Source organism: Dama dama, chromosome 14 (assembly GCF_033118175.1).
Source record: "Dama dama isolate Ldn47 chromosome 14, ASM3311817v1, whole genome shotgun sequence".
NCBI lineage: Eukaryota > Metazoa > Chordata > Mammalia > Artiodactyla > Cervidae > Dama > Dama dama.
In genome coordinates this window covers 32,906,838-32,934,102 of record NC_083694.1, presented here as the reverse complement: position 1 = coordinate 32,934,102, position 27,265 = coordinate 32,906,838, and the positions used below count along the sequence as shown (strand labels likewise).

Here is a 27,265-nt window from a genome sequence, read left to right as displayed (position 1 = left end):
TGCACATATAGTCACCTAATCTATGACAAAGGAAGCAAGAATATGCAATGGAGAAAAGACAGCCTCTTCAATAACTGGTGAAACTACACACAAAAGAATAAAATCAGAACACTCCCTAACACCATACACAAAAATAAGCTCAAAATGGATTGAAGTCCTTAATAGAAAACCAGACACTATAAAACTCTTAGAAGAAAGCATAGCAGAATATTCTTTGACATAAATCACAGCAGGATCTTTTCTGACCCACCTCCTAGAGTAATGAAAATAGAAATAAATAAGTGGGACCTAATTAAACTGAAAAGCTTATGCACAGTATAGTAAATAATAAACAAGACAAAAAGACAACCCTCAGAATGGGAGAAAATATTTGCAACAAGGCAATTGGCGAAGAAATAATCTCCAAAATATACAAACAGCTCATGCAGCTTAATATCAAAAAATAAAACAAACACCCCAATCAAAACATGGGTGGAAGACCTAAATAAATATTTCTTTAAAGATGACATATAGATGGCCAAGAGGTAAAGATGTAAAGAAGCTCAACATCAGTAATCATTGAGTGAGTGAGTGAGTGAGTGAAGTCACTCAGTCGTGACCGACTCTTTGCGACCCCATGGACTGTAGCCTACCAGGTTCCTCCCTCCATGGGATTCTCCAGACAAGAATACTGGAGTGGGTTGCCATTTCCTTCTCCTCAGTAATCGTTAGAGCAATGCAAATCAGAACTATGATTAAAAATCAACTCACACAGGTCAGAATAGCCATTATTAAAAAATGTACAAACAGTAAATACTTGAGAGGGTTCAGAGAAAAGGGAATACTCAGGCACTGTTAATGGAAATGTAAATCAATACAGCCACTATGGAGGTTTCATAAAAAAACTAAAAATAGAACTATCATACGGCCCAGAAATCTCACTAGTAGGCCATACCCAAAGAAAATCATAATTCCAAAAGACACATGTACCCCAATGTTCACTGCATCACTATCCACAATAGCCAGGATATGGAAGCAATCTAAATATCTATCGACAGAAGAAAGGATAAAGAAGATGTGGTACATATATATGATGGAATATTATTCAGTCATAGAGCGAATTTGGGTCATTGTAGAGACATGGATGGACCCAGAGATTGTCATACAGAGTGAAGTAAGTCAGAAAGAGAAAAATATTATATATTAATGCTTATGTGTGTAATCTGGAAAAATGGTATAGATGATCTTATTTGCAAAGCAGAAAGAGAGTCACAGATATTGAGAAAAAAACATATGGACATAAAGTGGGTAAGATGAATTGGGAGATTGGATTGACATATATACATTATTGATACTATGTATAAAATAGGTAACTAATGAGAACCTACTGTATAGCTCAGGGAACTCTCTGCAATGCTCTGCGGTGACCTAAATGGGAAGGAAATCCAAAACAGGGGATATATCCATAGCGTATTCACTTTGCTATACAGCAGAAACTAATAAAACATTGAAAAGCAACTATACTCTAATAAAGATTAATAAAGTAAGTAAATAAGTAAAAAAAAAATTAAATAATAAATAAATAGTAAACTAAGACAAACAAATTTTCTAACTTTATCTGGAGACGTAGTGACATAATTCAATACTAACAAATATCAACATTAAGAAATCAAAAATAATAAAATTATTATGATCCTTACCCAAGGATGATGTCAGAGCTTCCTGATGAGCTTGACTAGAGAGACCAGTAAAGAACCTTTCCTGAATTTAAGTTTATATCTCAAAAGGATTAAAAGAAAATCAGATCTCAAAATTTGTCTGGGTATTTCCATAGTCCAAACTATTCCAATTAAATGCAGAAAGACTTGCCAATATCTTCCGTTAGGAGAATTTGCCCATCACATCTTTCTATGGCATACTCAAGGTCATCTAATTTCACTCTGTTGATCTCTACACATCATTTCCACGGCTTCTCCTTCATTGCCTTACTGCTGCCCTCAAACATGCAAGGATTACTATTAATATTAATTTAGGGCTTTGTTTGGTTTTTTCTTGCCCTAAAATTCTCTCAACTATATTTTACAATGGTTAATGATTTCTGTTCAAATTATGCTAATCTCATATAAGCATTCCTTGAAAATCCAATCTGAAAAGTTCTTGACCCCATCTATATATCAAGTCTTTCTCTAGATTTTCTGTCAAGTTTGAGATTGTCAATCAATTTTGAAAAATTCTCCAGTCTCCCATCAAATATTTCTTTTCTCTCTGCTACTTTTCTCTTTTTCCACAGGTTCTAATTTCTTATGATTAGACCATTTGAAATTCTGCCCAGGTTTCAAGTAGCTTGTTTCATACTTTTCTCTTTTTTTCTCTTTATTTTACAGTTTGGATCATTTATTCACTTTTCATTTGTTCAAGTGTACTGATCCTTTCCTCCATTTGCTATTAAGTTCATCAAGTAATTTTTTTTTTAATTTCATAGTTTTCATTTATAGTATAGTTTTTGGATTTTTTAAATAGCTTGTATCTCTCTGCTGAAATTGCCTATATGTTTACATATTATGTCCACTTTTCCACTGATCCTTTAATGAATTATATTATGGGCTTTTGAAGTCTATCTGATAATTCCATCATCTAGTCCATCCCTTAGTCCACTGTTATTGACTATTTCCTCTCTTTACTTCGAGTCATATTCCTTATAACTCTGCACACTTCATAAACTTTTACTGTGGTTCAGACATTGTAGGTAAAATAATATTAGAGACTAAAGAAAATAATTGTAATTCCCAAGAAAGAATACATTCTTTTTTCTGTCAGGGCAGAGCTCAAATAATCTGTAGTTGAGACGCATCTGGGCTGAAATTTAGCTTTAGTCACATTTACTTCTGCACTGGCTTCAAAAGTTAAACCCACTGGAAAAAAAAAAATAATAATAATAATAATAAATAAATAAATAAATAAAAAATCTCAAAAAAAAAATAAATTAAAATAAAGACATGATTAGGACTTTCCCTTCAGCAAGACTGGCCCATTGCCAAGTCTACAAGAGTTACTAAAGTTCTCCTTAAGCACTCAGCCACCCAATTTTCAAGCTCTTAAAAATCTCTACTTACCTTTCAGTCTATCTTCCAGTTTTTTTGTTTGTTTGTTTGTTTGGTCTCTAGGGAGTTACTTTTTTTATTCCAGTCCCACTAACAGCTCTGTGCACCTCAAGATATCTCTCTTAGCACTACTACCTGACTCCTAGTCTTCGGAAAGCTTTTCCAGTACATTCTGTGAAGTCCCTAATTACTCTAGTGAGATGATCTCAGCTTTCTTGCCTCACTTGCAGCCTTCTGTTGTTGTCCAGTTGCTCAGTCATGTCCAACTCTTAGACAGTGACCCCATGGACTACAGCATGCCAGGCATCCCTGTCCTTCACCATCTCCCAAAGTTTGCTCAAACTCCTGTCCTCTGAGTCAGCAATGCCATCCATATCTCATCCTCCGTCATCTCCTTCTCATGCCTTCAATCTTTCCCAGCATCAGAGTCTTTTCTAATGAGTCAGCTCTTCGCATCAGATGGTCAAAGTATTGGAGCTTCAGCATCAGTGCTTCCAATGAAGGTGGCTACTACAGTGTACCTGACAAAGGTCTAAAACCCCTGAGAGAGATTTGTCTTATCCCTCGTGCCCTACCCCTAGCTTTCAGCAGTCTTCTGACTTGTATTTCAGGAAGGCCTCTCATATCTCAGAGATAAGTGAGTTCAGCAAACTTGTTCTGATGCCATTATTTGGCATTGTACCTCTGTACATTTGGTGAAGGGCCCTAGAAAAGAGCTGGCAAATGGGTGCAGATATTCTGTATCTGGAGCTCCTTGGAATTCTAATCTTTCATGCCAACTCACATCCAACTGTCAAAAGTTAAGCTGGTTTCTCTTTATCCTTTTGCTTATGGTAGATTTTTCCTCTCCTGATAATCAACCAAGAATGAAAGCAACTATGAGTCTCTCCTCTCATAAAAACAGCTTTTGGCTGTCTGGCATTTAGTTAATTTGGCTTTCTTTTCATACTCAGTTCTTATAGATTTGAAAGATTATAATACTGTAGAGTATGTGGCTTGATGTCAAAGTTAGTGTGGGAGTGATATTCCCTTGCAACTTCCTACATCCAACCAGAAATTTCCTTCATCTTTATATTTTCAGCATCTGGACTGGTGCAGATACTTGGTAGCCACTCAAACTTTAATTGAATGTGCAAAAAGAGGAAAGTAGTATTAGACACCACTTTCTAATGTGTAAATGTGCAAACTTTTACTGAATGTGTAAAAGGAGGAAAGTGGTATTAGACATAATTAGACACCAAATCATTTGTGTAACCCAGACACCTAGCTGGACAAAGATTAATTAAACTAAACTTCCCTAAACTTTTTGAAGAAGACAACACAAATAACAGAACTATTTAAATAACTTTTAGTAATAATGCCATTCCAAGGCAATTTCTACCTGGAATTAATATTATTTATTGTGATTTTATACCACGGATATCTGCTGCAATTTTACAGATGAAGAAATATCCACTTAATCTATGAGATATGATTATGATATTAACTGAGAAGGCTAAACTCTAATGTATTTAGGTGGAAAATACAGAAATTAAGTTAGAAAAATTTTAATGGATGGTTTGAATTGGCTTATTACTCATGACTTTCCCAGGTTTAAAATGAATACAATTATATTACCAGTAAAACCTAATTACTGCCCATGGAAATGCCCTGTGGTTACATTTGGTATTTCCTCCCAATCTCATGACTGACAATGGAAAACTGCAATCCTAAATTTCTCCTGGTTTATATTAAACTGAGAATTTATATTAAATTATCTGTATCATTCACCTTCTAAATACGTTCTTTCAGAACATATCACAACCAGACCTTTCCTTATACAAGACGGATTGATTATTCAAGTTAACTTTGGCAAGGTGGATGCACTCCTGTATTATCTGGATAGCCACTTGGGATTTATTGACAGAAGTGAAAGTTAACAGGCAAAACAGTGTAGTATAACTGTACTCATGGCCCCCAGTACAGAGGAAAGTTAGGGGTGGCTCAGCATAACAGATTTTCACCATGAAGTCTGAGTAGAGCTGACACTTCAGAAGCGACCACAGTCATACATTAAAGCCACAGTCCAGCAATAATGTTTTGATGCAGGACAGACAAGACATTGCTCAGTACTTACTAATTCCTATGTTGAGTGAAAGAAGCAGTCTATCTTTTCTGGAAAAAGGTGATATTTAGTAGGAAGAATCTGTGTGATCAGTTGTTTGATTCCGTAAAACACACACGGTATAACATACCCTTAACAGGATACTAGTTTATACATTCTTAGACTTGGTCAGCTCAGGAGTGTGTGAACTTCCTATTTGCATCTTATTTTTCCAAGGATGTTTTTTAAAATTTTACTTTATATTGGAGTATAGTTGACTGACAATGTTGTGTGAGTCTCAGGTGTAGAGCAAAGTGATTCAGTTATATATTCAGTTATTATATATATATTCAGAAGCATCCATTCCTTTTCAAATTCTCTTCCTATTTACATAATTACAGAATGTTGAGCAGAGTTCCCTGTACTATACACAGTAGCTCTTTGTTGGTTATCTATTTTAAATATAGCAATGTGTACATGTCAATCCCAAAGTCCCAATTCTATCCCTCCTTGTAACCAGAACTTTGTTGTTTTTGTTTTGTAAATAAGTTTATTTCTATCATTTTTTTCGATTCCACATATAAGCAATATCATGTAATATTTGTCTTTCTCTGCCTGATTTACTTCACTTAGGATGATAATCTCCAGGTCCATCCATGTTGCTGCAAATAGCATTAGTTCATTCCTTTAATGGCTGAGTAATAGTCCATTGTATCAATATAGTTGCTGTACCACATTATATTCCCACCAACATTGTAGGAGAGCCCCTTTTCCACACACTCTCTCCAGCATTTATTGTTTATAGCTTTTTTTATGATGGCCATTTGACCTGGTGTGAGGTGCAATATCATTGTAGTTTTAATTTTCATTTCTCTAATAATTAGTGCTGTTGAACATTTTTTCATGTGCTTCTTGGCATATTGAGGTGTATGAGCTGTTTGCAAATTTTGAAGACTAACTCTTTGTCAGTTGTGTAATTGAAAATATTTTCTCTCATTCTGTGGGTTGTCTTCTCTCTCTCTCTCTCTCTCTCTCTCTCTCTTTTTTTTTTTTTTTTTTTGTTTCCTTTACTGTGCAAAAAAACTTTCGAGTTTGATTAGGTCCATCCATTTACTAATTTTAACTTTCATTACTGTGAGAGATTGAGAGATGAATCCAAAAAGATATTACTATGAATTATGTCAAACAGTGTTCTGCTTATGATTTTCCTCTAAGAGTTTGAGAGTATCCAATCTTACATATAGGTCTTTAATCCATTTTGAGTTTATTTTTATGTGTGGTATTAAAGCATGTTCTAACTTCATTTTTTGACATATAGCTGTCCAGTTATCCCAGAACCATATATTAAAAAGATTATCTTTCATCAATTGTGTAATCTTCCCTCCCTTGTTATAGACTAACAGATCATAGGTGCATGGGTTCATTTCTGGGCTTTCTAATGTATTATATTGATCCACGTTTCTGTTGTTTTTTCCTGCCAGTACAAGACTGTTTTGACTGCTGTAACTTTGCATTATAGTCTGAAGTCAAGGAGCCTTTTCTTCCAGCTGTTTTTCATCTCTCAAGATTGCTTTGAATATTAGGGATCTTCTGTGACTCCATACAGATTCTAAGATTTTTTTTGTTATAGTTCTATGAAAAATGCCATTGGTAATTTGTTAAGGATTGTACTGAAGCTGTAGATTGCCTTAGGTACTATAGTTATTCTAACAATATTGATTTTGCCAATCCAAGAACATGGTATCTTTCCACCTCTTTGTGTTGTCCATGATTTCTTTCATCAGCACCTTACAGGTTTCAGAGTACAGTTCTTTCGTCTCCTTAGCAAGCTTTATTTATAGGTATTTTATTCTTTCTGATGTGATGGTAAGTGGGATTGTTTTCTTAATTTCTCTTTCTGATCTTCCATTGTTAGTGTATGGAAATACAACAGATTTCTGTATATTAATTTTGCTTCCCATCACTTTATTGAATTCATTGATGAGCTCTAGTAACTTTCTGGTAGCATCTTTAGAATTTTCTATGTAGTATCATGTCATCTACAAACAGTGATAGTTTTACATTGTCTCCAATCTGGATTCCTTTTATTTCTCTTTCTTCTATGACTGCTATAGCTACGGCTTCCAAAACTATGTTGAACAAAAGTGGTAACAGTGGACATCCTTGCCTTGTTCCTGATCTTAAAGGAAATGCTTTCTACTTTTTAGTGTTGAGTATGATGTTAGCTATAGGTTTATCATATATGGACTTTATTATGATGAAGTATTTTCCTTCTGTGCCCACTTTCTGGAGTCTTTATCATAAGTGGGTGCTGAATCTCATCAAAAACTTTTTCTGGATCTATTGAGATGATCATATGGTTTTTATTCTTCAACTTATTGATGTGGTGAATCACACTGATTGATTTGCAGATATTGAAAAACCCGTGCATCCCTGTAAGAAATCCCACTTGATCACTGTGTATGATTGTTTTAACGTATTGTTGAATTCAGTTTGCTAGTATTTTGTTGAGGACTTTTGCAACTATCTTCATCAGTAACATTGGCCTGTAATTTTCTGTGGTATCTTTGCTTTTGGTATCAAGATGATGGCAGCCTCATAGAATGAGTTTGGGAGAATTCTTTCCTCTGCAATTTCTTGGAATAGTTTCAGAAGGTAGGTGTTAACTCTTCTCTAAATGCTGGATAGAATTCACCTGTGAGTCCACTTGGTCCTGGACTTCTGTTTGTTGGAAGATTTTTAATCACACTTTCAGTGCCTGTGATTAGCCTGTTCATATTTTCCATTTATTCATAGTTCAGTCTTATGGGATTGCACATTTCTAAGAATTTGTCCATTTTTTCTGTTTCCATTTTTTGAAATATAGTTACCTGTAGTAGTCTTTTATGATTTTTTGTATTTCTGTGGTGTCCACTGTAACTTCTTTTTCATTTCTAATTTCATTGAGTTGAACCCTCTCCCTATTTTTCCTGACGAGTCTGGTTAAAGGTTTCCCAATTTTGTTTATTGCTTCAAAGAACCAACTTTCAGTTTCCTTGATCTTTTCTATTGTTTTCTATTTCATTTATTTCTCCTCTGATCTTCACTATCCCTTTCCTTCTGCTAATTTCAGGCTTTGTTTGTTCTTCTTTCTCTATTTGCTTTAGGTATAAAGTTAGGTTGTTTATTTGTGATTGTATTGCTACAAACTTCCCTCTTAAAATGCCTATCCTGCATCCCATAAGTTTAGGATCATTGTGCTCTCTGATGAGTGGGGCTACTGGTGGCCTCTGGGAAGGTTCATGCCAATGAGTACTCCCAGAATGCTGCTGCCAACGTTTTTGTCCCCACACTGAGCCAAAGCCAGCCCCCATTTCTGCAGAAGACTCTTCAGTACAAGCAGGTAGGTCTAACCTAGTCTGTATGGAATCACTGCTTTTTTCCCCTGTGTCTTGGTACACATGGGTCCATGTGTACACCTTCCAAGAGCTGAGTTTCTGTTTCCCCCAGTCCTGTGTAATTCCTGCCATCAAACCCCACTTAGATTCAAAACCAGATTCTCTGGGTGCTCCTCCTCCCATTGCCAGACCCCTAGGCTGGGAAGCCTAACATAAGGCTCAGAACTTTCACACCAGTGGGAAAACTCCTGCCGTATAACTATTGTGTAGTTTGTGAGTCACCCAACTGGCAGATATGGGATTTGATTTTATCATGATTGCGCCTCTCCTGCCATCTCACTGTGACTTCTTCCTTGTTTTTGGATGTAGGGTATCTTTTTGGCAAGTTCCAGAGTTTTGTCCATGGTTTTGGTGTTCTCGTAAGAAATGCATGTCCTTCTACTCCACCATCTTTAGTTTTTTGTCTATTTGCATCTTGGAATTCCCTGGTGGCTCAGATGGTAAAGCGTCTGCCTACAATGTGGGAGATCCGGGTTCGATCTCTGGGTCAAGAAGATCTCCTGGAGAAGGAAATGGCAATCCACTCCAGTACTCTTGCCTGGAAAATTCCATGGATAGAGGAGCCTGGTAGGTACAGTCCATGGGGTCACAAAGAGTCGGACACGACTGAGAGACTTCAATGTCATGTCATTTGCATCTTATAGTAGCTTAAGATATTTTTAAAATCCTCTGTGGTAGGAAATGTTGGCCACAGTTGAGGGCACCTTTCTCTCTTGCAGCAATTAAGATTAGCTAGTAGGTCTTTGTTAATGGCCTGAATAGAAAAACAGAGTTAAGAGCAGGCAAGGTATTCACCTATAAAAGCTTCCCAGGGACCTCCTTTCAATGATCTCATAGAGCCCTACTTGAGCACAACAGGGAAAGAATCAAGCTTGCATGCTTTAAACTAGCCAGAGTGCAAACACTGCCATTCCAGATGGCATTTTAGCTACTTCTCCCTTGCTCTTTTCACTAAGTTCTGTCACTTATATATACATTTCTCAAAAAGTTATAGTAGGAAACAAAACCAAGTCAGTAAAAGAAAGACCTGGCCTCCTCGATGGCTCAGCAAGTAAAGAATCCACCCGCCAATGCAGGGGACACAGGAGACACAGTTTCAAACCTTGGGTCAGAAAGACCCCCTGGAGGAGGAAATGGCAACCTGCTCTAGTATTCTTGCCTGAAAAACCCCATGGACAGCAAACCCTGGTGGGCTACAGTCCATGGGGTCACAAAGAGTTGGACATGACTAAAGTGACTGAGCACACAAAAGAAAAACCTACTTGTTTATTAGAAGTACCAATCATTCAAACGGAGACTTACTTATTTGAAGATTTTAATGAATCTAGAAAGGTGCCTTACATGGGCTTGTGTGGGTTAAATCAACACCAAAATGATCCATACTAATGGCTGAGAAATAATCATGTGATTGTATGGGAGACACTGAGATGATCCAATTACTTTATCACCCTACCCTATTTAAGGGGGGCTTCCCAGGTGGCACTAGCGGTAAAGAACCCACCTGCCAATGCAGGAGACATAAGAAGCACAGGTTCGATCCCTGGATCAGGAAGATCCCCTGGAGCTTTTCCGTTATAACTCTTGTGTCAGTAGTGGGAACAAGGGTTACAGTGAGATTTGTCCTACAGAACTTGGAAATGAAGTAAGAGACATTAAGACCAGCTCAGAATGGATCAGAACACAGAATGCTCTAGGGACCTCAAAAATATTCTATAAACAGTTCAGATTAAAAACAATTAACTTAGGATAACTCCTGCCATTAGTATACTTAGCTCCTGATAAAGTCTGAAAGGTTATTATTATTCTGCTGACAGGCACAGATATATCTTTCTGATCAAAAAGGAAAAATACAAGTCTTACAGCAGAGTGAAAAATGACTTGGAAGTGCTAATTTTATTTCCAATTCTCAATTCCCTGTTTCATTTGGCTAAATGGGTTTCAGAAGCAATGCTCACAATCTGGTAAGATTTTCATATTCAAGCAACAATATGAATCATCTTAAGGATCCTTTCTGTTGCTTCATTTTAGTTTAGTGAATGTTCAGATAAGCAGTGTTTGTGGAGCATCTCTTCTGGTTCTGAAGAAAAACAAACGAATTGTAATGGTCCATTTCTCCCAAGGAAACCACAATGTGCTACCTGACCTATGAATATCACCTTATAATGGAAATCAGTGGCTAAACTGAAGGGAGACTCTAATGGAATTTTCAGGCTCTGGTAGAGAACATATTTTGAATAAACAAATTCATTTCTGTTTCAGTTCTTTTTCTTAATAGCATGGGCACAGAGAAAAAAAGAAGAGACCGAGGTAACAGTATCCCTCTTACCTCTGCTGACAATCTCTACTATTAGTTTCTAAAAATATATCTTAAAATAATACAGGGTAGCATGTCACTGGATTTTTTGTTTAAAGTATATCTTTGAGGTCTTTCTAAATATTACTGTTGGAGGTGCTGTATTCTTTTAATAGCTATATTAAATGCTAATTTAAATGCTAAATTAAATCTCCCAATGCATGTATATACTATAACATAATATTATAATTCATTTAAACAGATATCTAATGATTGCATCTACATATTGCTTTGATTCTTTTGCTGTTAAAAGCACTTTTGCAACTGGGGGGAGATGGGTAGAGAACAATAGAGGGTATTGCTCCAATGTCTTCTATTTCTGCTATAGATAATTTGTCGAACATCTAAAACTGGGCTCAGTTTTTTCATCATATTATACCCAAATAATTTTTTCTAATTTTGAAAACTAGTAAAGTTACTAGAATATATAGCTATTTTGATTGTTTTGCATCAAAAATTTTTGGCACTTGAATCCTGGGTTCAAGGCTTCCTTTGGTTATGACAAATTTTCATAAATTGTGTCTTTAGTTTTTGTTGTTTTTTTTTTTTTTTCAGAAATAGTAAATATGTGCATGCTGATTCATTTTCTCTTCCATATTTATCACTTTTTAAAAATCATTATAACTTTTGCTCCTCTTATTCTGCTTGCTTTCCTCAATGCTGTCACTTGTTATATTTTTAACCACAGTTTTCAAATGGCATTACTGAGTTACAACTGACATACAAAAGTTGTACACATTTAAGTATTCAACGTTTGAGTCTGGAGATAAGTATACACTCACAGAACCATCATCATAATCTATGCTTACATATTCATCACTTACAAAAGTTTCTTACCGCCCTCTCTATTTACTTTTATGATAAAAAATTTAAGATCTACCCTCTTAATAAACTTTTAAGTCTACAATCGAGTATTGTTAACTATAGACAAAATGCTGAATGACTGATCTCTAGGACTTACTCATCTTGTATAATGAAAATTTCGCCCTTCATGGATCACAGACTTGTCATGGCAAAGGGGCTTGTGTAAATCAATGAAGCTACGAGCTGTGCCTTGCAGGGCCAAGATGAATGAGTCACAGTGCAGAATTCTGAGAAAACATGGCCCACTGGAGGAGGGAAGGAGAGCAATTACTAATAGCTCCAGAAAGAATAAAGCGGCTGGGCCAAAGCGGAAATGATCGACACATCAGTTGTGGATGTGTCTGGTGGTGAAAGCAAAGCCCAGTCCTGTAAAGAACAATATTGCATAGGAACCTGGAATGTCAGGTTCACGAATCAAGGCAAATTGGATGTGGTCAAGTAGGAAATGGCAAGAATGAATATAGGCATGTTAGGAATCAGTGAATTAAAATGGACGGGAATAGGTGTATTTAATCCAGATGACCATTATATCTACTACTGTGGGCAAGAATCCCTTAGAGGAAATGGAGTAGCCCTCACAGTCCAAAAAAAGAGCTTGAAATGCAGTACTTGGGTGAACCTCTAAAACGACAGAATGATCTCTGTTCGTTTCCAAGGCAAACCATTCAATATCACAGTAATCCAAGTCTATGCCCCAACCATTAACACTGAAGAAGTTGAAGTTCTAAGACCTAAAAGACCTTCTAGAACTAATACCAAAAAAAGATGTCCTTTTCATCATAGGAAATTGGAACAGGAATTGGAATTGAAAAGTAGGACGTCAAGAAATACCTGGAGTAACAGGCAAGTTTGGCCTTGGAGTACCTTGGAACAAGCCAAAGGCTAACAGGGTTTTGTCATGAGAACACACTGCTCATAGCAAACACCCTTTTCCAACAACACAAGAGACAACTCTATATATGGACATCACCAGATGGTCAATACTGACATTAGATTGATTATATTCTTTGCAGCTGAAAGTGGAGAAGCTCTATACAGTCAGCAAAAACAAGACTTCGGGCTGACTGTGGCTCAGATCATGAGCGCCTCATTGCAAAATTCAGGCTTAAATTGAAGAAAGTAAGGGAAACCACTAGGCTATTCGAGTTTGACCAAAATCAAATCCCTTATATAGTACAGTAGAGGTGACAAATATATTCAAGGGATTAGACCTGGTAGACAAAGTGGCTGAAGAACTATGGGTGCAGGTTCATAAGGAGGCAGTGAACAAACCATCCCAAAGAAAAAGAAAGCGAAGTGGTTGTCTAAGGAGGCTTTAGAAACAGCTCAGGAAAAAAGACAAGTGAAAAGCAAAGGAGAAGAGAAATATATGCCCAACTGAATGCAGAGTTCCAGAGAATAGCAAGGAGAGATAAGAAGGCCTTCTTCAGTGAACAGCACAAAGAAATAGAGAAAAGCAACAGAATGGGAAAGACGAGATATGAAGAAAGCGAAAGTCGTTCGGTTGTGTCTGACTCTTTGTGACCCCAAGGACTATACAGTCCATGGAATTCTCCAGGCCAGAATACTGGAGTGGGTAGCCATTCCCTTCTCCAGGAAATCTTCCCAACCCAGGGATCAAACCCAGGTCTCCACATTACAGGCGGGTTTTTTTTTACTGTTTTTTTACCAGCTAAGCCACCAAAGGAAGTTCGTTGATAACAGATGGTAAGAATACATAGAAGAATGATACAAAAAAAAGGTCTTAATGACCCAGGTAGCCATGATAGTGTGGGCATTCACCTACAGCCAGACATCCTAGAGTGTGAAGTGGGCCTTAGGAAACATTACTACAGACAAAGCTAGTGGAGGTGATAGAATGCCAGCTGAGCTATTTCAAATTACAAAAGATGATTCTGTTAAAGAACTGCAGTCAATATGCCAGCAAATTTGGAAAGCACATCAGTGGCCACAGCACTGGAAAGGGTCATTTTCCATTCCAACTCAAAGAAAGGCAGCGCCAAAGAATGTACAAACTGCCAGAGAATTGTGCTCATTTCTCATGCTAGTAATGTTATGCTCAAAATCCTTCAAGCTAGGCTTCAGTAATATGTGAACTGAGAACTTCCAGATGTACACAGCTGGGTTTAGAAAAGGCAGAGAAACCAGAGGTCAAACTGCCAACATTCGTTGGATCAAAGAAAAAGCAAGGAATTCCAGAAAAAACACCTATTTCTGCTTTACTGACTGCACAAAAGCCTTCGACTGCATGGATCACAACAAATCATGGAAAAGTCTTAAACAGATGGGAATACCAGACAACTTTACCTGCCTCCTGAGAAACATGTAGGTGGGTCAAGAAGCAACAGTTAGAACCTAACATGAACAAGTGACGGGTTCAAAATCAGGAAGGAGAATGGCAAGGCTGTATATTGTTACCCTGTTTATTTAACTTATATGCAGAATACATCATGCAAAATGCTCGGTTTGATGAATCACAAGCTGAAACCAAGACTGCTGGGAGAAATATCAATAATCTTAGATATGCAGATGATACCACTCTAATGGCAAAAAGTGAAGAGGAACTAAAGAGCCTCTTGATGAAGGTGAAAGAGGAGAGTGAAAAAGCTGGGTTTTTTTTTTTTTTTTTCACCTTTTATTTTTTTTTTTAATTTAAATCTTTTTTTTTTTTTATTAGTTGGAGGCCAATCACTTCACAACATTTCAGTGGGTTTTGTCATACATTGATATGAATCAGCCATGGATTTACACGTATTCCCCATCCCGATCCCCGCTCCCACCTCCCTCTCCACCCGATTCCCCCGAGTCCTCCCAGTGCACCAGGCTGGAGCACTTGTCTCATGCATCCCACCTGGGCTGGTGATCTGTTTCACCATAGATAATATACATGCTGTTCTTTTGAAATATCCCACCCTCACATTCTCCCACAGAGTTCAAAAGTCTGTTCTGTATTTCTGTGTCTCTTTTTCTGTTTTGCATATAGGGTTATCGTTACCATCTTTCTAAATTCCATATATATGTGATAGTATGCTATAATGTTCTTTATCTTTCTGGCTTACTTCACTCTGTATAAGGGGCTCCAGCTTCATCCATCTCATTAGGACTGGTTCAAATGAATTCTTTTTAACGGCTGAGTAATATTCCATGGTGTATATGTACCACAGCTTCCTTATCCATTCATCTGCTGATGGGCATCTAGGTTGCTTCCATGTCCTGGCTATTATAAACAGTGCTGCGATGAACATTGGGGTGCACGTGTCTCTTTCAGATCTGGTTTCCTCAGTGTGTATGCCCAGAAGTGGGATTGCTGGGTCATATGGCAGTTCTATTTCCAGTTTTTTAAGAAATCTCCACACTGTTTTCCATAGCGGCTGTACTAGTTTGCATTCCCACCAACAGTGTAAGAGGGTTCCCTTTTCTCCACACCCTCTCCAGCATTTATTGCTTGTAGACTTTTGGATAGCAGCCATCCTGACTGGCGTGTAATGGTACCTCATTGTGGTTTTGATTTGCATTTCTCTAATAATGAGTGATGTTGAGCATCTTTTCATGTGTTTGTTAGCCATCTGTATGTCTTCTTTGGAGAAATGTCTGTTTAGTTCTTTGGCCCATTTTTTGATTGGGTCATTTATTTTTCTGGAATTGAGCTTCAGGAGTTGCTTGTATATTTTTGAGATTAATCCTTTGTCTGTTTCTTCATTTGCTATTATTTTCTCCCAATCTGAGGGCTGTCTTTTCACCTTACTTATAGTTTCCTTTGTAGTGCAAAAGCTTTTAAGTTTCATTAGGTCCCATTTGTTTAGTTTTGCTTTTATTTCCAATATTCTGGGAGGTGGGTCATAGAGGATCTTGCTGTGGTTTATGTCGGAGAGTGTTTTGCCTATGTTCTCCTCTAGGAGTTTTATAGTTTCTGGTCTTACATTTAGATCTTTAATCCATTTTGAGTTTATTTTTGTGTATGGTGTTAGAAAGTGTTCTAGTTTCATTCTTTTACAAGTGGTTGACCAGTTTTCCCAGCACCACTTGTTAAAGAGGTTGTCTTTTTTCCATTGTATATCCTTGCCTCCTTTGTCAAAGATAAGGTATCCATAGGTTCATGGATTTATCTCTGGGCTTTCTATTCTGTTCCATTGATCTATATTTCTGTCTTTGTGCCAGTACCATACTGTCTTGATGACTGTGGCTTTGTAGTAGAGTCTGAAGTCAGGCAGGTTGATTCCTCCAGTTCCATTCTTCTTTCTCAAGATTACTTTGGCTATTCGAGGTTTTTTGTATTTCCATACAAATTGTGAAATTCTTTGGTCTAGTTCTGTGAAAAATATCGCTGGTAGCTTAATAGGGATTGCATTGAATCTATAGACAGCTTTGGGTAGAATAGCCATTTTGACAATATTGATTCTTCCAATCCATGAACACGGTATGTTTCTCCATCTGTTTGTGTCCTCTTTGATTTCTTTCATCAGTGTTTTATAGTTTTCTATGTATAGGTCTTTTGTTTCTTTAGGTAGATATACTCCTAAGTATTTTATTCTTTTTGTTGCAATGGTGAATGGTATTGTTTCCTTAATTTCTCTTTCTGTTTTTTCATTGTTAGTATATAGGAATGCAAGGGATTTCTGTGTGTTAATTTTATATCCTGCAACTTTACTATATTCATTGATTAGCTCTAGTAATTTTCTGGTAGAGTCTTTAGGGTTTTCTATGTAGAGGATCATGTCATCTGCAAACAGTGAGAGTTTCACTTCTTCTTTTCCTATCTGGATTCCTTTTACTTCTTTTTCTGCTCTGATTGCTGTGGCCAGAACTTCCAACACTATGTTGAATAGTAGTGGTGAGAGTGGGCACCCTTGTCTTGTTCTTGATTTCAGGGGAAATGCTTTCAATTTTTCACCATTGAGGGTGATGCTTGCTGTGGGTTTGTCATATATAGCTTTTATTATGTTGAGGTATGTTCCTTCTATTCCTGCTTTTTGGAGAGTTTTAACAATCAATCAATGTAATACACCACATTAACAAATTGAAAGATAAAAACCATATGATTATCTCAATAGATGCAGAGAAAGCCTTTGACAAAATTCAAAAAAAGCTGGTTTAAAAGGAAAAAGTAGAACCAGTGACAGATTTCATTTGCTTGGGCTCCAAAATCTCTGCAGACAGTGACTGCAGCTTTGCCATTAAAATATGCTTGCTCCTTGGAAGGAAAGCTATAACATCCTAGACAGCATATTAAAATGCAAAGACATCACTATGCCAGCAAAAGTAAGAGTACAGTCAAAGTTATGGTTTTTCCATTAGTCATGTATGGATGTGAGAGTTGGACCATAAAAAAGGCTGAGCACCAAAGAATTGATACTTTAGAACTGTGGTGTTGGAGAAAATTCTTGAGGGTCCCGTGGACTGCAAGGAGATCCAACCAGTCCATCCTAAAGGAAATCAACCCTGAATATTCATTGGAAGGACTGATGCTGAAGTTGAAGTTCCAATACTTTGGCCACCTGATGCAAAGAGCTGACACACTAGCAAAGACCCTGATGCTGGGAAAGATTGAGGGCAGGAAGCGAAGGGGATGACAGAGAATGAGATGGTTGGATAGCATCACCAACTCAATGAACATGAGTTAGAGCAAATTCCAGGAGACAGTGAAGAACAGAGAAGCCTGGTGTGCTGCAGTCCCTGGGGTCACAAAGAGTCAGACATGACTTACTGACTAAAAAACAAAACAAAAAATCTTCAATTATCTGGGATAAAAACATCCAGGAATGCAAATTTTGGAAAGGTAGAATAATAGTTGCAAGTTTATTTTCTTAGGAACTTGTCAAATTATTTTCCAGCATGCCTATAGCAATTTGTACTCCCACCAGCAATGTATGAATCATCTAGTTTCTTTGCATTTTCCCCAGTATTTGCTGTTGCTACTATTTTCTTATTTTAGACATTTGAAGCTGTGTAGTTGCTTCTTATTGTTGGTTCTAAATTTCATTTCCCTTATAAGTAATGATGTTGAACATATTTTTATATACTTGTCATTTGTCCTGTGAAAAACTTCATTTCTTTTGCCATTTTTTAAACTGCATTGTTTCGTTTTCCAAAGACGGATCATGACAGCTCTTCATATATTCCTAGTAGTAGTCCTTTGTCAAATATATTGTTTGCAAATATTCTTTCCTAATCCATAGCTTGTCTTTTCATTCTCTTAACAGAGTATTTCAGAGAGCAAAAGCTTTTAATTTTGATGATGTCCACTTTTATTTTTTTCCTTTTATATTTTATGCTTTTAATATCTTATGTTCAAACTTTTTTTTCTCTTCAAACTCTTTCTTAACTCTTTATTCTGAAAGTTGTCTCCTAAGTTTTTCTTCAAAGCTTTATCAGTTTACTTTATATTTAAGCTCATAATCCATTTCAGTTAATTTCAGTATGGGAAACATGAGAGGTTGAGGTTCACTTTTCCTCACGAGTGTCCAATTACCCCATCACCTTTCGATGAAAATGCTACCTTTCCTCCTTCAAATTGTGCAATTTTGTCAAAAATCAGTTGGTCATATTTGTATGGGTCTGTTTCTGGTTACTCTATTCTGTTCCATTAATCTATGTATATGTCCCTCTTGACAATACCACACAATCTTGATTACTATAGCTATATAATAAGTCTTAAAATTGAGAAGACTGACTCTTCCAACTTTATTTTTCTTTTCTGAAATTGTTTTAGCTATTCTAATTCTTCTGCTTTTCATTATAAATTTCAGAGCATTCTTCCCTATATTTATAAAAAATTTTTTGGCATTTTAATAGAAATTATACCTATATATCAATTCAGAGGAGAACCGACATTGTTAATATTTTGAGTCATCCAATCTATGAACATGGTATGTCTCTCCATTCATTTAAATCTTTGATTTATTAGATCAGCATTGCACAGTTTTCAGCATATATCTTGTTTCATTATGTTTATACATAACATTTCAATTTTATCTTTAGCAGTTGTAAATGGTATTGCATTTTTAATTTTGGTGTTCACAATTTTCACTGCTATGATAATAGAAATACAAGTGAATTTAAGATTTGTATCATGTATCACATGACCTGGCTGAACTCCATAGTTCTAGGAGCTTTTTCATAGATGCCCTGGAATTTTCCACATAATCAACCATGTCATCGGCAAACAGAAACCTCCTCCTTTCTAACTGAATGTCCTTTCCTTTTCTTGAGTTATTGTGCCAGCTAAAATTTTAAGCACTGTGCTGAATGAGGGTGGTGAGGTTAAACATCTTGGCCTTGTTCAGTTTTAGAGAGAACTCCTTTCTCTTCCAAGCTTTGATGTACTGTGCTTTCATTTTCATTCAGTTCTGTATTGTTTAACTATTTCCTATTTGCCTTCCTTTTTGACTCATCATTTATCTGGAACTATGTTGTTTAGTGGCCAAGTGTTTGGAGATTTTCCTATTATTATTTTGTTATTAATTTCTAATTTGTTTCCACCATGGTCAAAAAAACACACTATTTATGGGTTATATTATTTACAGTTTACAGAAAGGAGTTTTATGTCCTAAGATGTAGTCCATCTTGGCACTGTTCCATAAGGATTTGGAAATGTGTGTGTGTGTGTGTGTATCTTCATATACATAAGACTGAAGGCAGGAGGAGAAGGGCACAACAGAGGATGAGATAGTTGGATGGCATCACCAACTCAATGGACATGAGTTTGAGCAAGCTCTGAGAGTTGGTGATGGACAGGGAAGCCTGGCAAGCTGTAGTCCACAGGGTTGCAAAGAGTCAGACATGACCATGGGATTGAACAAAATATATATCTTACTTACAGAGCATTTTTTAAATATTGATTAGATCCTGCTGGTTGAAGGTGTTGCTCAGTTCTTCTACAACCTTGCTGTTTTTCTATCCAGTTGTTCCAACCCACTTTTGAGAGAGAATTGTTGAAGTCTCAAGCTAAACTGTAGATCTGTCTACTTCTCCTTTCAATGTTATGAGCTGTGCCTGAAATATTTTGCAACTACTTTTTGATGCATACATATTTCAGACTGCTATCTTTTTGCTAGATTGACATTTTTATCATTACATAATGTCCCCCTCTGTTTCTAGTAATTTTTGAACTTGAAGCCTAATTTATATAATATTAATATAGTCACCTATTGTTTCTTTTAATATTTGTATAAATATTTCTACTCTTCACTTTCTATCTGTTTATTATTGTGTTTGAAGTCAGTTTCTTATAGAGAGCGTATAGTTGGGTCATGTTTTCAAATCCACTCTGCCAAACTCTGCTTTTACTGGTATACTGAGCAATATATTTTTAATGTAATGATTGACTGAAATGTTAGGTCTTAAGTCTGCCTTTGTAATTTTTTTCTATTCTGTTTTTTTGCATACGCTTTAGTTTTCCTGACTTCCTGTGGATTATTTGAATATTTTATAAAATTTCATTTTGATACCTTTACAGTCTTGTTAGGTGAATTTCTGTGAATAATCTTTTTTGTTGCTTTAAGGTTTTACATTATAGATACATAATTTATCAAAATCTACTTGGGTATCATTATTTTACCAATTTGAGTGACATACAGAAAACTTAACTCACTTTATATATCTTTGTCCTCTCTTTTTTACAATATAGTTGCCTTAAATAATTCCTTCATATACACTTAGCCACATTAGACACAGTTGTAGTTTCTGCTTCAACTGTCAAATATAACACAGAAAACTCAAGAGGAGAAGAAAAATCACTGTATTTACCCATAGTTTCACTTAACATGTTCTTTGCTCCTTCCTGATATTTTAAGATTCCATCTTTTATCACTTACTTTGTTTATTTTTTAACATTCCAATGCCAATTTATTTTTAAAAGGGGTCTATGTAATTCTATGGTTTCTTTGTCCCCCCCACAACCTTTTTCATATAATTGTACAACCACTGAATATTACATAGGTTGTAATGACCTGGGTTGGGAAGATCCCCTGGAGGAGGGCATGACAACTCCCTTCAGAATTCTTGCTGGAGAATCTCCATGTAGCCTGGCAGGCTACAGTCCATGGGGTCGCAAAGGGTCGGACACAACTGAGTGATTAAGCACAAGCACAGTGATCTAATGCTATCACCAGTCATTCAGGAAAAACTGTCCCCTCGCCCAACAACCATCCTGGGGGAATTAAAGCTCCTAAGAAGAGGCCAATTCAACATGGCCTCTACCCTGGTAGGAATGAAAAGATGAAAAAAAAGAAAAAAACAGAAATTGACTAAGAGGTATGTGGCCACCGTCTCTTAGGAGTGAGGCTCTGGCTGTTGCCTGGGATTGTGAAAGTCTGTAGCACGCAGTAGGGCAGCCGCAAGACCTTGCAGCCACATCTTCCTCACACCAGTATGTCCATGTCCCAACTTAGGTGTCACAAAAATCCTTCAGCAGGGTTCTCCTCCACTGCTCTGTTATATGCATTTGGTCATAGTTGTCCACACACTTTACCTTTTATGACAGGTTTTGGATCTCAACCTCTAGCTGAATCTACTGGTATTCAGTTTCTTCCTGAGTCCAGCCCCCAGGTAGTATGCACACAGGTATGTGTCCTGCGGGGTATACATCAACACTTGGCCAAGAGCTGGCATGCTTCTGTAGGTACCTATTGATCCGTGTGTCCAGATTATTCATGACCCTCTCCTGAATCTTCTCATGAATCCGCTGGTATGTCTGTGCCTCTCTCAAAGTAGAACAAGAATGTCTTGAGGGGTTTCCTAGCCTGGGCTTGCTGTCTCTGATTGACAATGTCAGTGTTCTCAGTACTCATGACTTCACGACTTCACGACTCAGTACTTGCTCCAGTGGGTCTTCCAATCTCCTAGACATATCCAGCAAAAGTCACGTTTACACTCGGAGCATTGCATGTGATTGCAGTCTTCATTCTTCTCAATGCAGATGTTGTGCTTGGGACAGTCTTTAGTGTGAGCACTAATGTAGCAGCTGGCTCAGAGTCATCTGCACACTTTGAGATCCATTTCCAAATTGTGGCGCAGTCTGCGGAGGCATGATACGTCTGATGACACTGAAAACAGAAGGCTTCGTTGCACCACTGGCACTGTACTTGGTGAGCTCAGGGATCCTGTACCTGGATAACCATGGGGCAGTCTGCACCAGGACACAGCTGGAGCTGGCAGTGACTCTCCACGAAGTCCCTGAAGAGGTAGTGCCTGTATTTGTCTCTCGATTCTTCACTGAGCAGCAACGGAAACACAAAGTCCTCTGGTGTCCGAATCGAGCAGCCCTGAGCCATGCAAGCGACACCCACACCCAGACCATCCTTGACAAGTACTGAGCAGTGCTTCTCCCAGCGGCTGTGGCAAAACTGGTGCTGACAGGCTACAGAGAGTAGGTTTTCCTTCCGCACAAACTGCATACGCACTGTGCAATGGTGAGGGGATGGGCTGTGGGGACATGTTTCAATGAACGGACTGAACTCGAGTCTCAACGAGAAGCTGAGCAGATTGTATTAGTGCAGCATCTCTGTGACTTGCCAGTAGAAATTAATTAATGTAAGTTTAGCAACTCAATGAGGTACCTAATAAGCTGGTCATGTGCTCACCAAGGGCACCCTTGGACTCCTTGAAGCTGCTCAGCTCCTCTTGACACTCCAGTTCAGCCCAGTCCATCAATTCAAACTAACTGCAGGTCCCTAAACACATCATCTTTTCTTTAAACTGCACTTTTTTTTTGCATACATTTTTTCTTCTTTCTGCCCTGTGGACCTTCTCCACCTCATAAATGCCCACTCATATTTCAAAATTTAGTCCCATTGTCCAGTTAACAGGAAATATTCCCTGATTCACAAGCTTGATTTATTTGTCTTCTGCTTTCCCTTAATAGCCTTTCCAGGCTTCTATCATAATACTCATCATGTCATATAGTAACATCTAGTAACCCTCCTCAACAATTAGATTCTATACAACTCATTCAGTTTTATAGTTTCAGCTTCTATGACACAGTAGTTGTTAAATAAGTGCTTAACAAAAGGGTGCCTATCTCACTTATTGACTGAACAAATATTTACAGAGTAACCTCAAAGCATATTTACAAAGCACATGGGTTCCTGAGTCCTTCTTCTAAGTGAAGGAAGCCTTCATCACACCTCATTTTTTCAGGTGCATCAGAGATCAAACAGACTCTCAAACAATCTGCTTAGACGAGAGGCGAGGAATGGCAGGGAAGATAACAGGGCTGAGGCATGACTGTGCCTGGTGCTACTTAAGTGAGGGGAGGAGCCATGGAGGCAAGGGGGAGCACAGAAGCACCTTCCACCCAGTGCACCCACACTGGAAGGGGGTGGTGTCATCACTTATCCAAACTCAGCAGGAATTCTCTCTCAAGGAATTTCTTATCTTACCAAGGAAGGTATCATTAGAACATATGCAAAGGTTAAAGCAGCAGTGCATCTCAGTCTTCTATCTCAGTTTTTATGCTCTAATTAATTGCAAATGGGGCTTCCCTGGTGGCTCAGAGGGTAAAGCACCTGCCTGCAATGCAGAAGACTCAGGTTCGATTCCTGGGTCAGGAAGATCCCCTGGAGAAGGAAATGGCAACCCACTCCAGTATTCTTGCCTGGAAAAGCCCATGGACGGAGAAGCCTGGTAGGCAGGCTACAGTCCATCGAGTCGCAAAGAGTCAGACACAACTGAGCAACTTCACTTAAATGCAAACACATATGAAAATCTCCCTTTAAAATCAAATGCTGGGGCTTCCCTGGTCCAGTGGTTAAGAATCCGCCTTGCAAAGCAGTGGACACGTTTGATCACTGGTCCGGGAGGATCCCATATGCCGTGGAACAACTAAGCCAGGGTGTGGCAACTTCTGAGCCCACACGCTGCAACTACTGAAGCCCAAACAGCTAGAGCCTGTGTTCCACAACATGAGAAGCCATGGCAACGAGAAGCCTGTGCACCACAACTAGAGAAAGCCCGCATGCAGCAAGAGAGACCCACCACAGTCAATAAATACCTAAATCTTTTCAAAAAATCAAATGCCACATTAGCAAGTAGGGTTCATATGTACAAGTGTTTGTAAATGAGAAGTATGTATTTTAGGGAGCACATATGCAATAAAGTCTCACCCACAACTGCTATAGGCAAGATGATCAAGAGAAAAATAGCAGCAGCTGATGCCAAATGTGCAACTCAGATGGTTTGAAAATAAAGTAGCATTCCAAAGAACGTGGGCAAACTTCCCTCAGACAGAGTCCACTAGCCAACAGATTAAATTTTTAAGATACATGAATAACTTCTGTAACAAACGCTTACCAAAAGATAGCAATGACTTAGAAAATTAGCATAGTAACACGAAATCCAAATACCTAAACATCTCTCCCATTATTCACTATCTCTGAGTGCAAAATAAAAATCTTCTGTTTCATTTTTTTTTTTTTTTTTGCAAAGTAGAAAGGAAATTTTGGCCTCTTCTCAAGTTTGATTTATTTAAAAAAAAAGAGAATAAGAAAAACAAATGTTGTATATTAATATGTATATAGCTATACATATATACATATATATAGATCCAACCAGTCCATCCTAAAGGAAATCAGTCCTGAATGTTGATTGGAAGGACTGATGTTGAAGCTGAAACTCCAATACTTTGGCCACCTCATTCGAAGAACTGACTCACTGGAAAAGACCATGATGCTGGGAAAGACCCTAATTGAAGGCAGGAGGAGAAGGGGATGACAGAGGATGAGATGGTTGGATGGCATCACCGACTCAATGGACATGAGTTTGAGTAGACTCCGGGAGTTGGTGATGGACAGGGAGGCCTGGCATGCTGCAGTCCATAGGGTCGCAAAAAGTCAGACATGACTGAGTGACTGAACTGAATTAAACTGAAAATATATATATATATATAATCTAGAAAAATGGTACTGATAAACCTATCTGCAGGGCAGGAATAGAGATGAAGACATAGAGAACAGACTTGTGGACACAGCAGAAAAAAGGAGAGGGTGGGATGAACTGAGAGAGGAGCATTGACATACATACACTGTCGTGTGTAAATAGGTAGCTGATGGAAAGCTGCTACGTGACACGGGGAGCTCAGTTCAGTGCTCTGTGACAACCTAAAGGGGTGGGATGGGAGCCAGGGAGGGAGGCTCCAGAGGAGGGGATATATGTCTACTTACAGCTGATTCACATTGTTCTACAGCAGAAACCAACACACCATTGTAAAGCAATTATCCTCCAATTAAAAGCAAGTATTAAAGAAAGAGAATGCACTCTGTACTCAACTGCACATGAACTGAACACCTCAGCATAAATTTATCAGAAGCAGGGGATGTGGGAGGAAGACAAAGAGGCTTTACAATTGATCTGATCTGGATTTTGATACCAGTTTTGTCACTTCATAGTCATGTGAGTCTGGATAAATTCTGTAAACCCTCCAAAGCTCAGTTTTCTCACCTGTCAATGGGAAATGAGTGTAGACATTACATGCATTGATTAGATGGATTTTAATAAATAAACTTATTTATAAATATGTGTATATGTGTGATCACTCCTTTTTAATGTGACTCCGTTTCAGTGACACTGGCACTGAAAAGGAGACCCACACACATGTATGCAATTTATTAGAATATAATGGTCATATGCAATGGCACAAGTAAAGTGTCATACACCTGACCTAGTGTGCTATATGCACTCATGTTTCGTTTCCACTCACCCCACCTCTTTTCCCAGATTTCTACTGAGAACATGGCAAGGTAAATAAGGTACTTCCTTCCTTAACGAATTTAGACTGGCAAAGGGGTTAAAACGTACACAGATTATGCCAAATGAGAAATACACTTTGAAAGCAGAATAACCCACGTGTTAAGGGAACACAAGGGAGAAAGATTTGGGGCCAAGTTCCCCTGGACATCAGGGTCAGTTCATGCAAAGGCCATTTTAGATGGGCTTCACAGAATCATGGGGCGCTTTTGATGCATGGCTTAGAGTTAATAAGTCTCATAACTGAAATAACATGTTAACACAGAAAGAGAAGCTGAGGCAGATGGTTCTCCAATTAAGAACCCTAAAGAATTTCCACTGGTCACCAACTTGCAGAGCTGAACCAAGGATTGTGACTGGCCAAAACATGGTTTACTGCCTAAAATGGGACAGTGTTACCAGCTTGAGCAGAGATCAGACATTCCTTATTCTTCTAATGCCAGCTCAAGAATTCTCAGTATTCAAACCAATGTACCAGGAGCACTCCTTCTGTAGTGCAATCGATGAGAGAAATTGTCTTGGCTTCAACTTTAATCCATACTATTCTTTCCTCAGCTTTCTATAGAAATAACTCCTTAAAACAAGAGAGGATGTAAAAGGGATCACTAAAGACATAAAGCACTTCTTGAAAAGGTGTATGATTGCACAAAGCAAAATGCTATAAGGTGGCTTGTACGGCAAAGTCTGAAGAGCCCTGATAACAAGGCAACATCAGGGTTGTGGATTTTCATGTGCTTTGTCCATTTATTAGTCCATCAGAGAGACAAAGAGTGAGGATAGAAGAGGATCCCATTAATTCAACAGACCAGTTCAGGACTTAGAATCTGCTCATAGCACCACCAGTCCCGGTTGTGGGTGTGAGAAGACATTATAAGCTCAAGCCAAGAGTGGGTGGATCCATGGACAAGCCCATACCCCTGCTTACAGCCAAATGCATAATCTACACTGAACACTCCTCATTCTAGGGAAAATAAAGGCATAATAACAGAGATGAGAGAGGGAGGACAAAGGAAATAAACCATGTATCCTAAAGAAACTGTATAGGGATAATCATCTTTAAAATGCAACAGTTGACCAGACCTCTTTAAAATTACTACACAAACCAGTAGATTTTAAGCAAGTTACAGTACATTCATATGATAAAATATTTTGCAGACATTAGACACATATTCTTAAATGATATTTAATGCACCAGAAAGTGCTTAAAACATAATTTAAAGTAAAAAGAGCTGATGTAAAATCTGTACATATGGTGTTTATCAACACCACAAAACTAAAAGTTTGGCATGTGTGCTAGTAGCCCAGTTGTGTCTGACTCTCTGTGACCCCATGGACTGTAGCCAGCCAAACTCCTCTGTCCATGGAATTCTCCAAGCAAGAATACAGGAGTGGGTTGCCATCTCTCCAGGGGATCTTCCCGACCCCGGGATCAAACCTGGGGTTTCTCCACTGCAGGCAGAGTCTTTACCATCTGAGCCACCAGGGAAGCCCTTAAATGTGTGGTAAATATATATTTATAAACACACACACACACACACACACACACACACACACACATAGTTCTTACATCTGGGTGATATGATTATGTTAAGAATTTTAGTTCCTTTCTAAAATTTTTCTGTTGTCTTCCAAAATTTCTGTGAGGTTGCATTCATCATTTAAAGTTTGCTATATAATAAGAAAAATGTAAAGATAACAGAGGTTGAGG

General features: G+C 37.9%; 1 protein-coding gene and 1 pseudogene across 2 annotated transcripts in view; both read right to left on the bottom strand.

Moving 5' to 3' along the window:
- The window catches only part of RGS7 (regulator of G protein signaling 7), a 450,036-nt gene that overhangs the window by 340,897 nt on the left and 81,874 nt on the right, over positions 1-27,265 (bottom strand). The window lies entirely within an intron of this gene.
- Positions 19,415-22,326, bottom strand: LOC133069602 (E3 ubiquitin-protein ligase ARIH2-like; annotated as a pseudogene).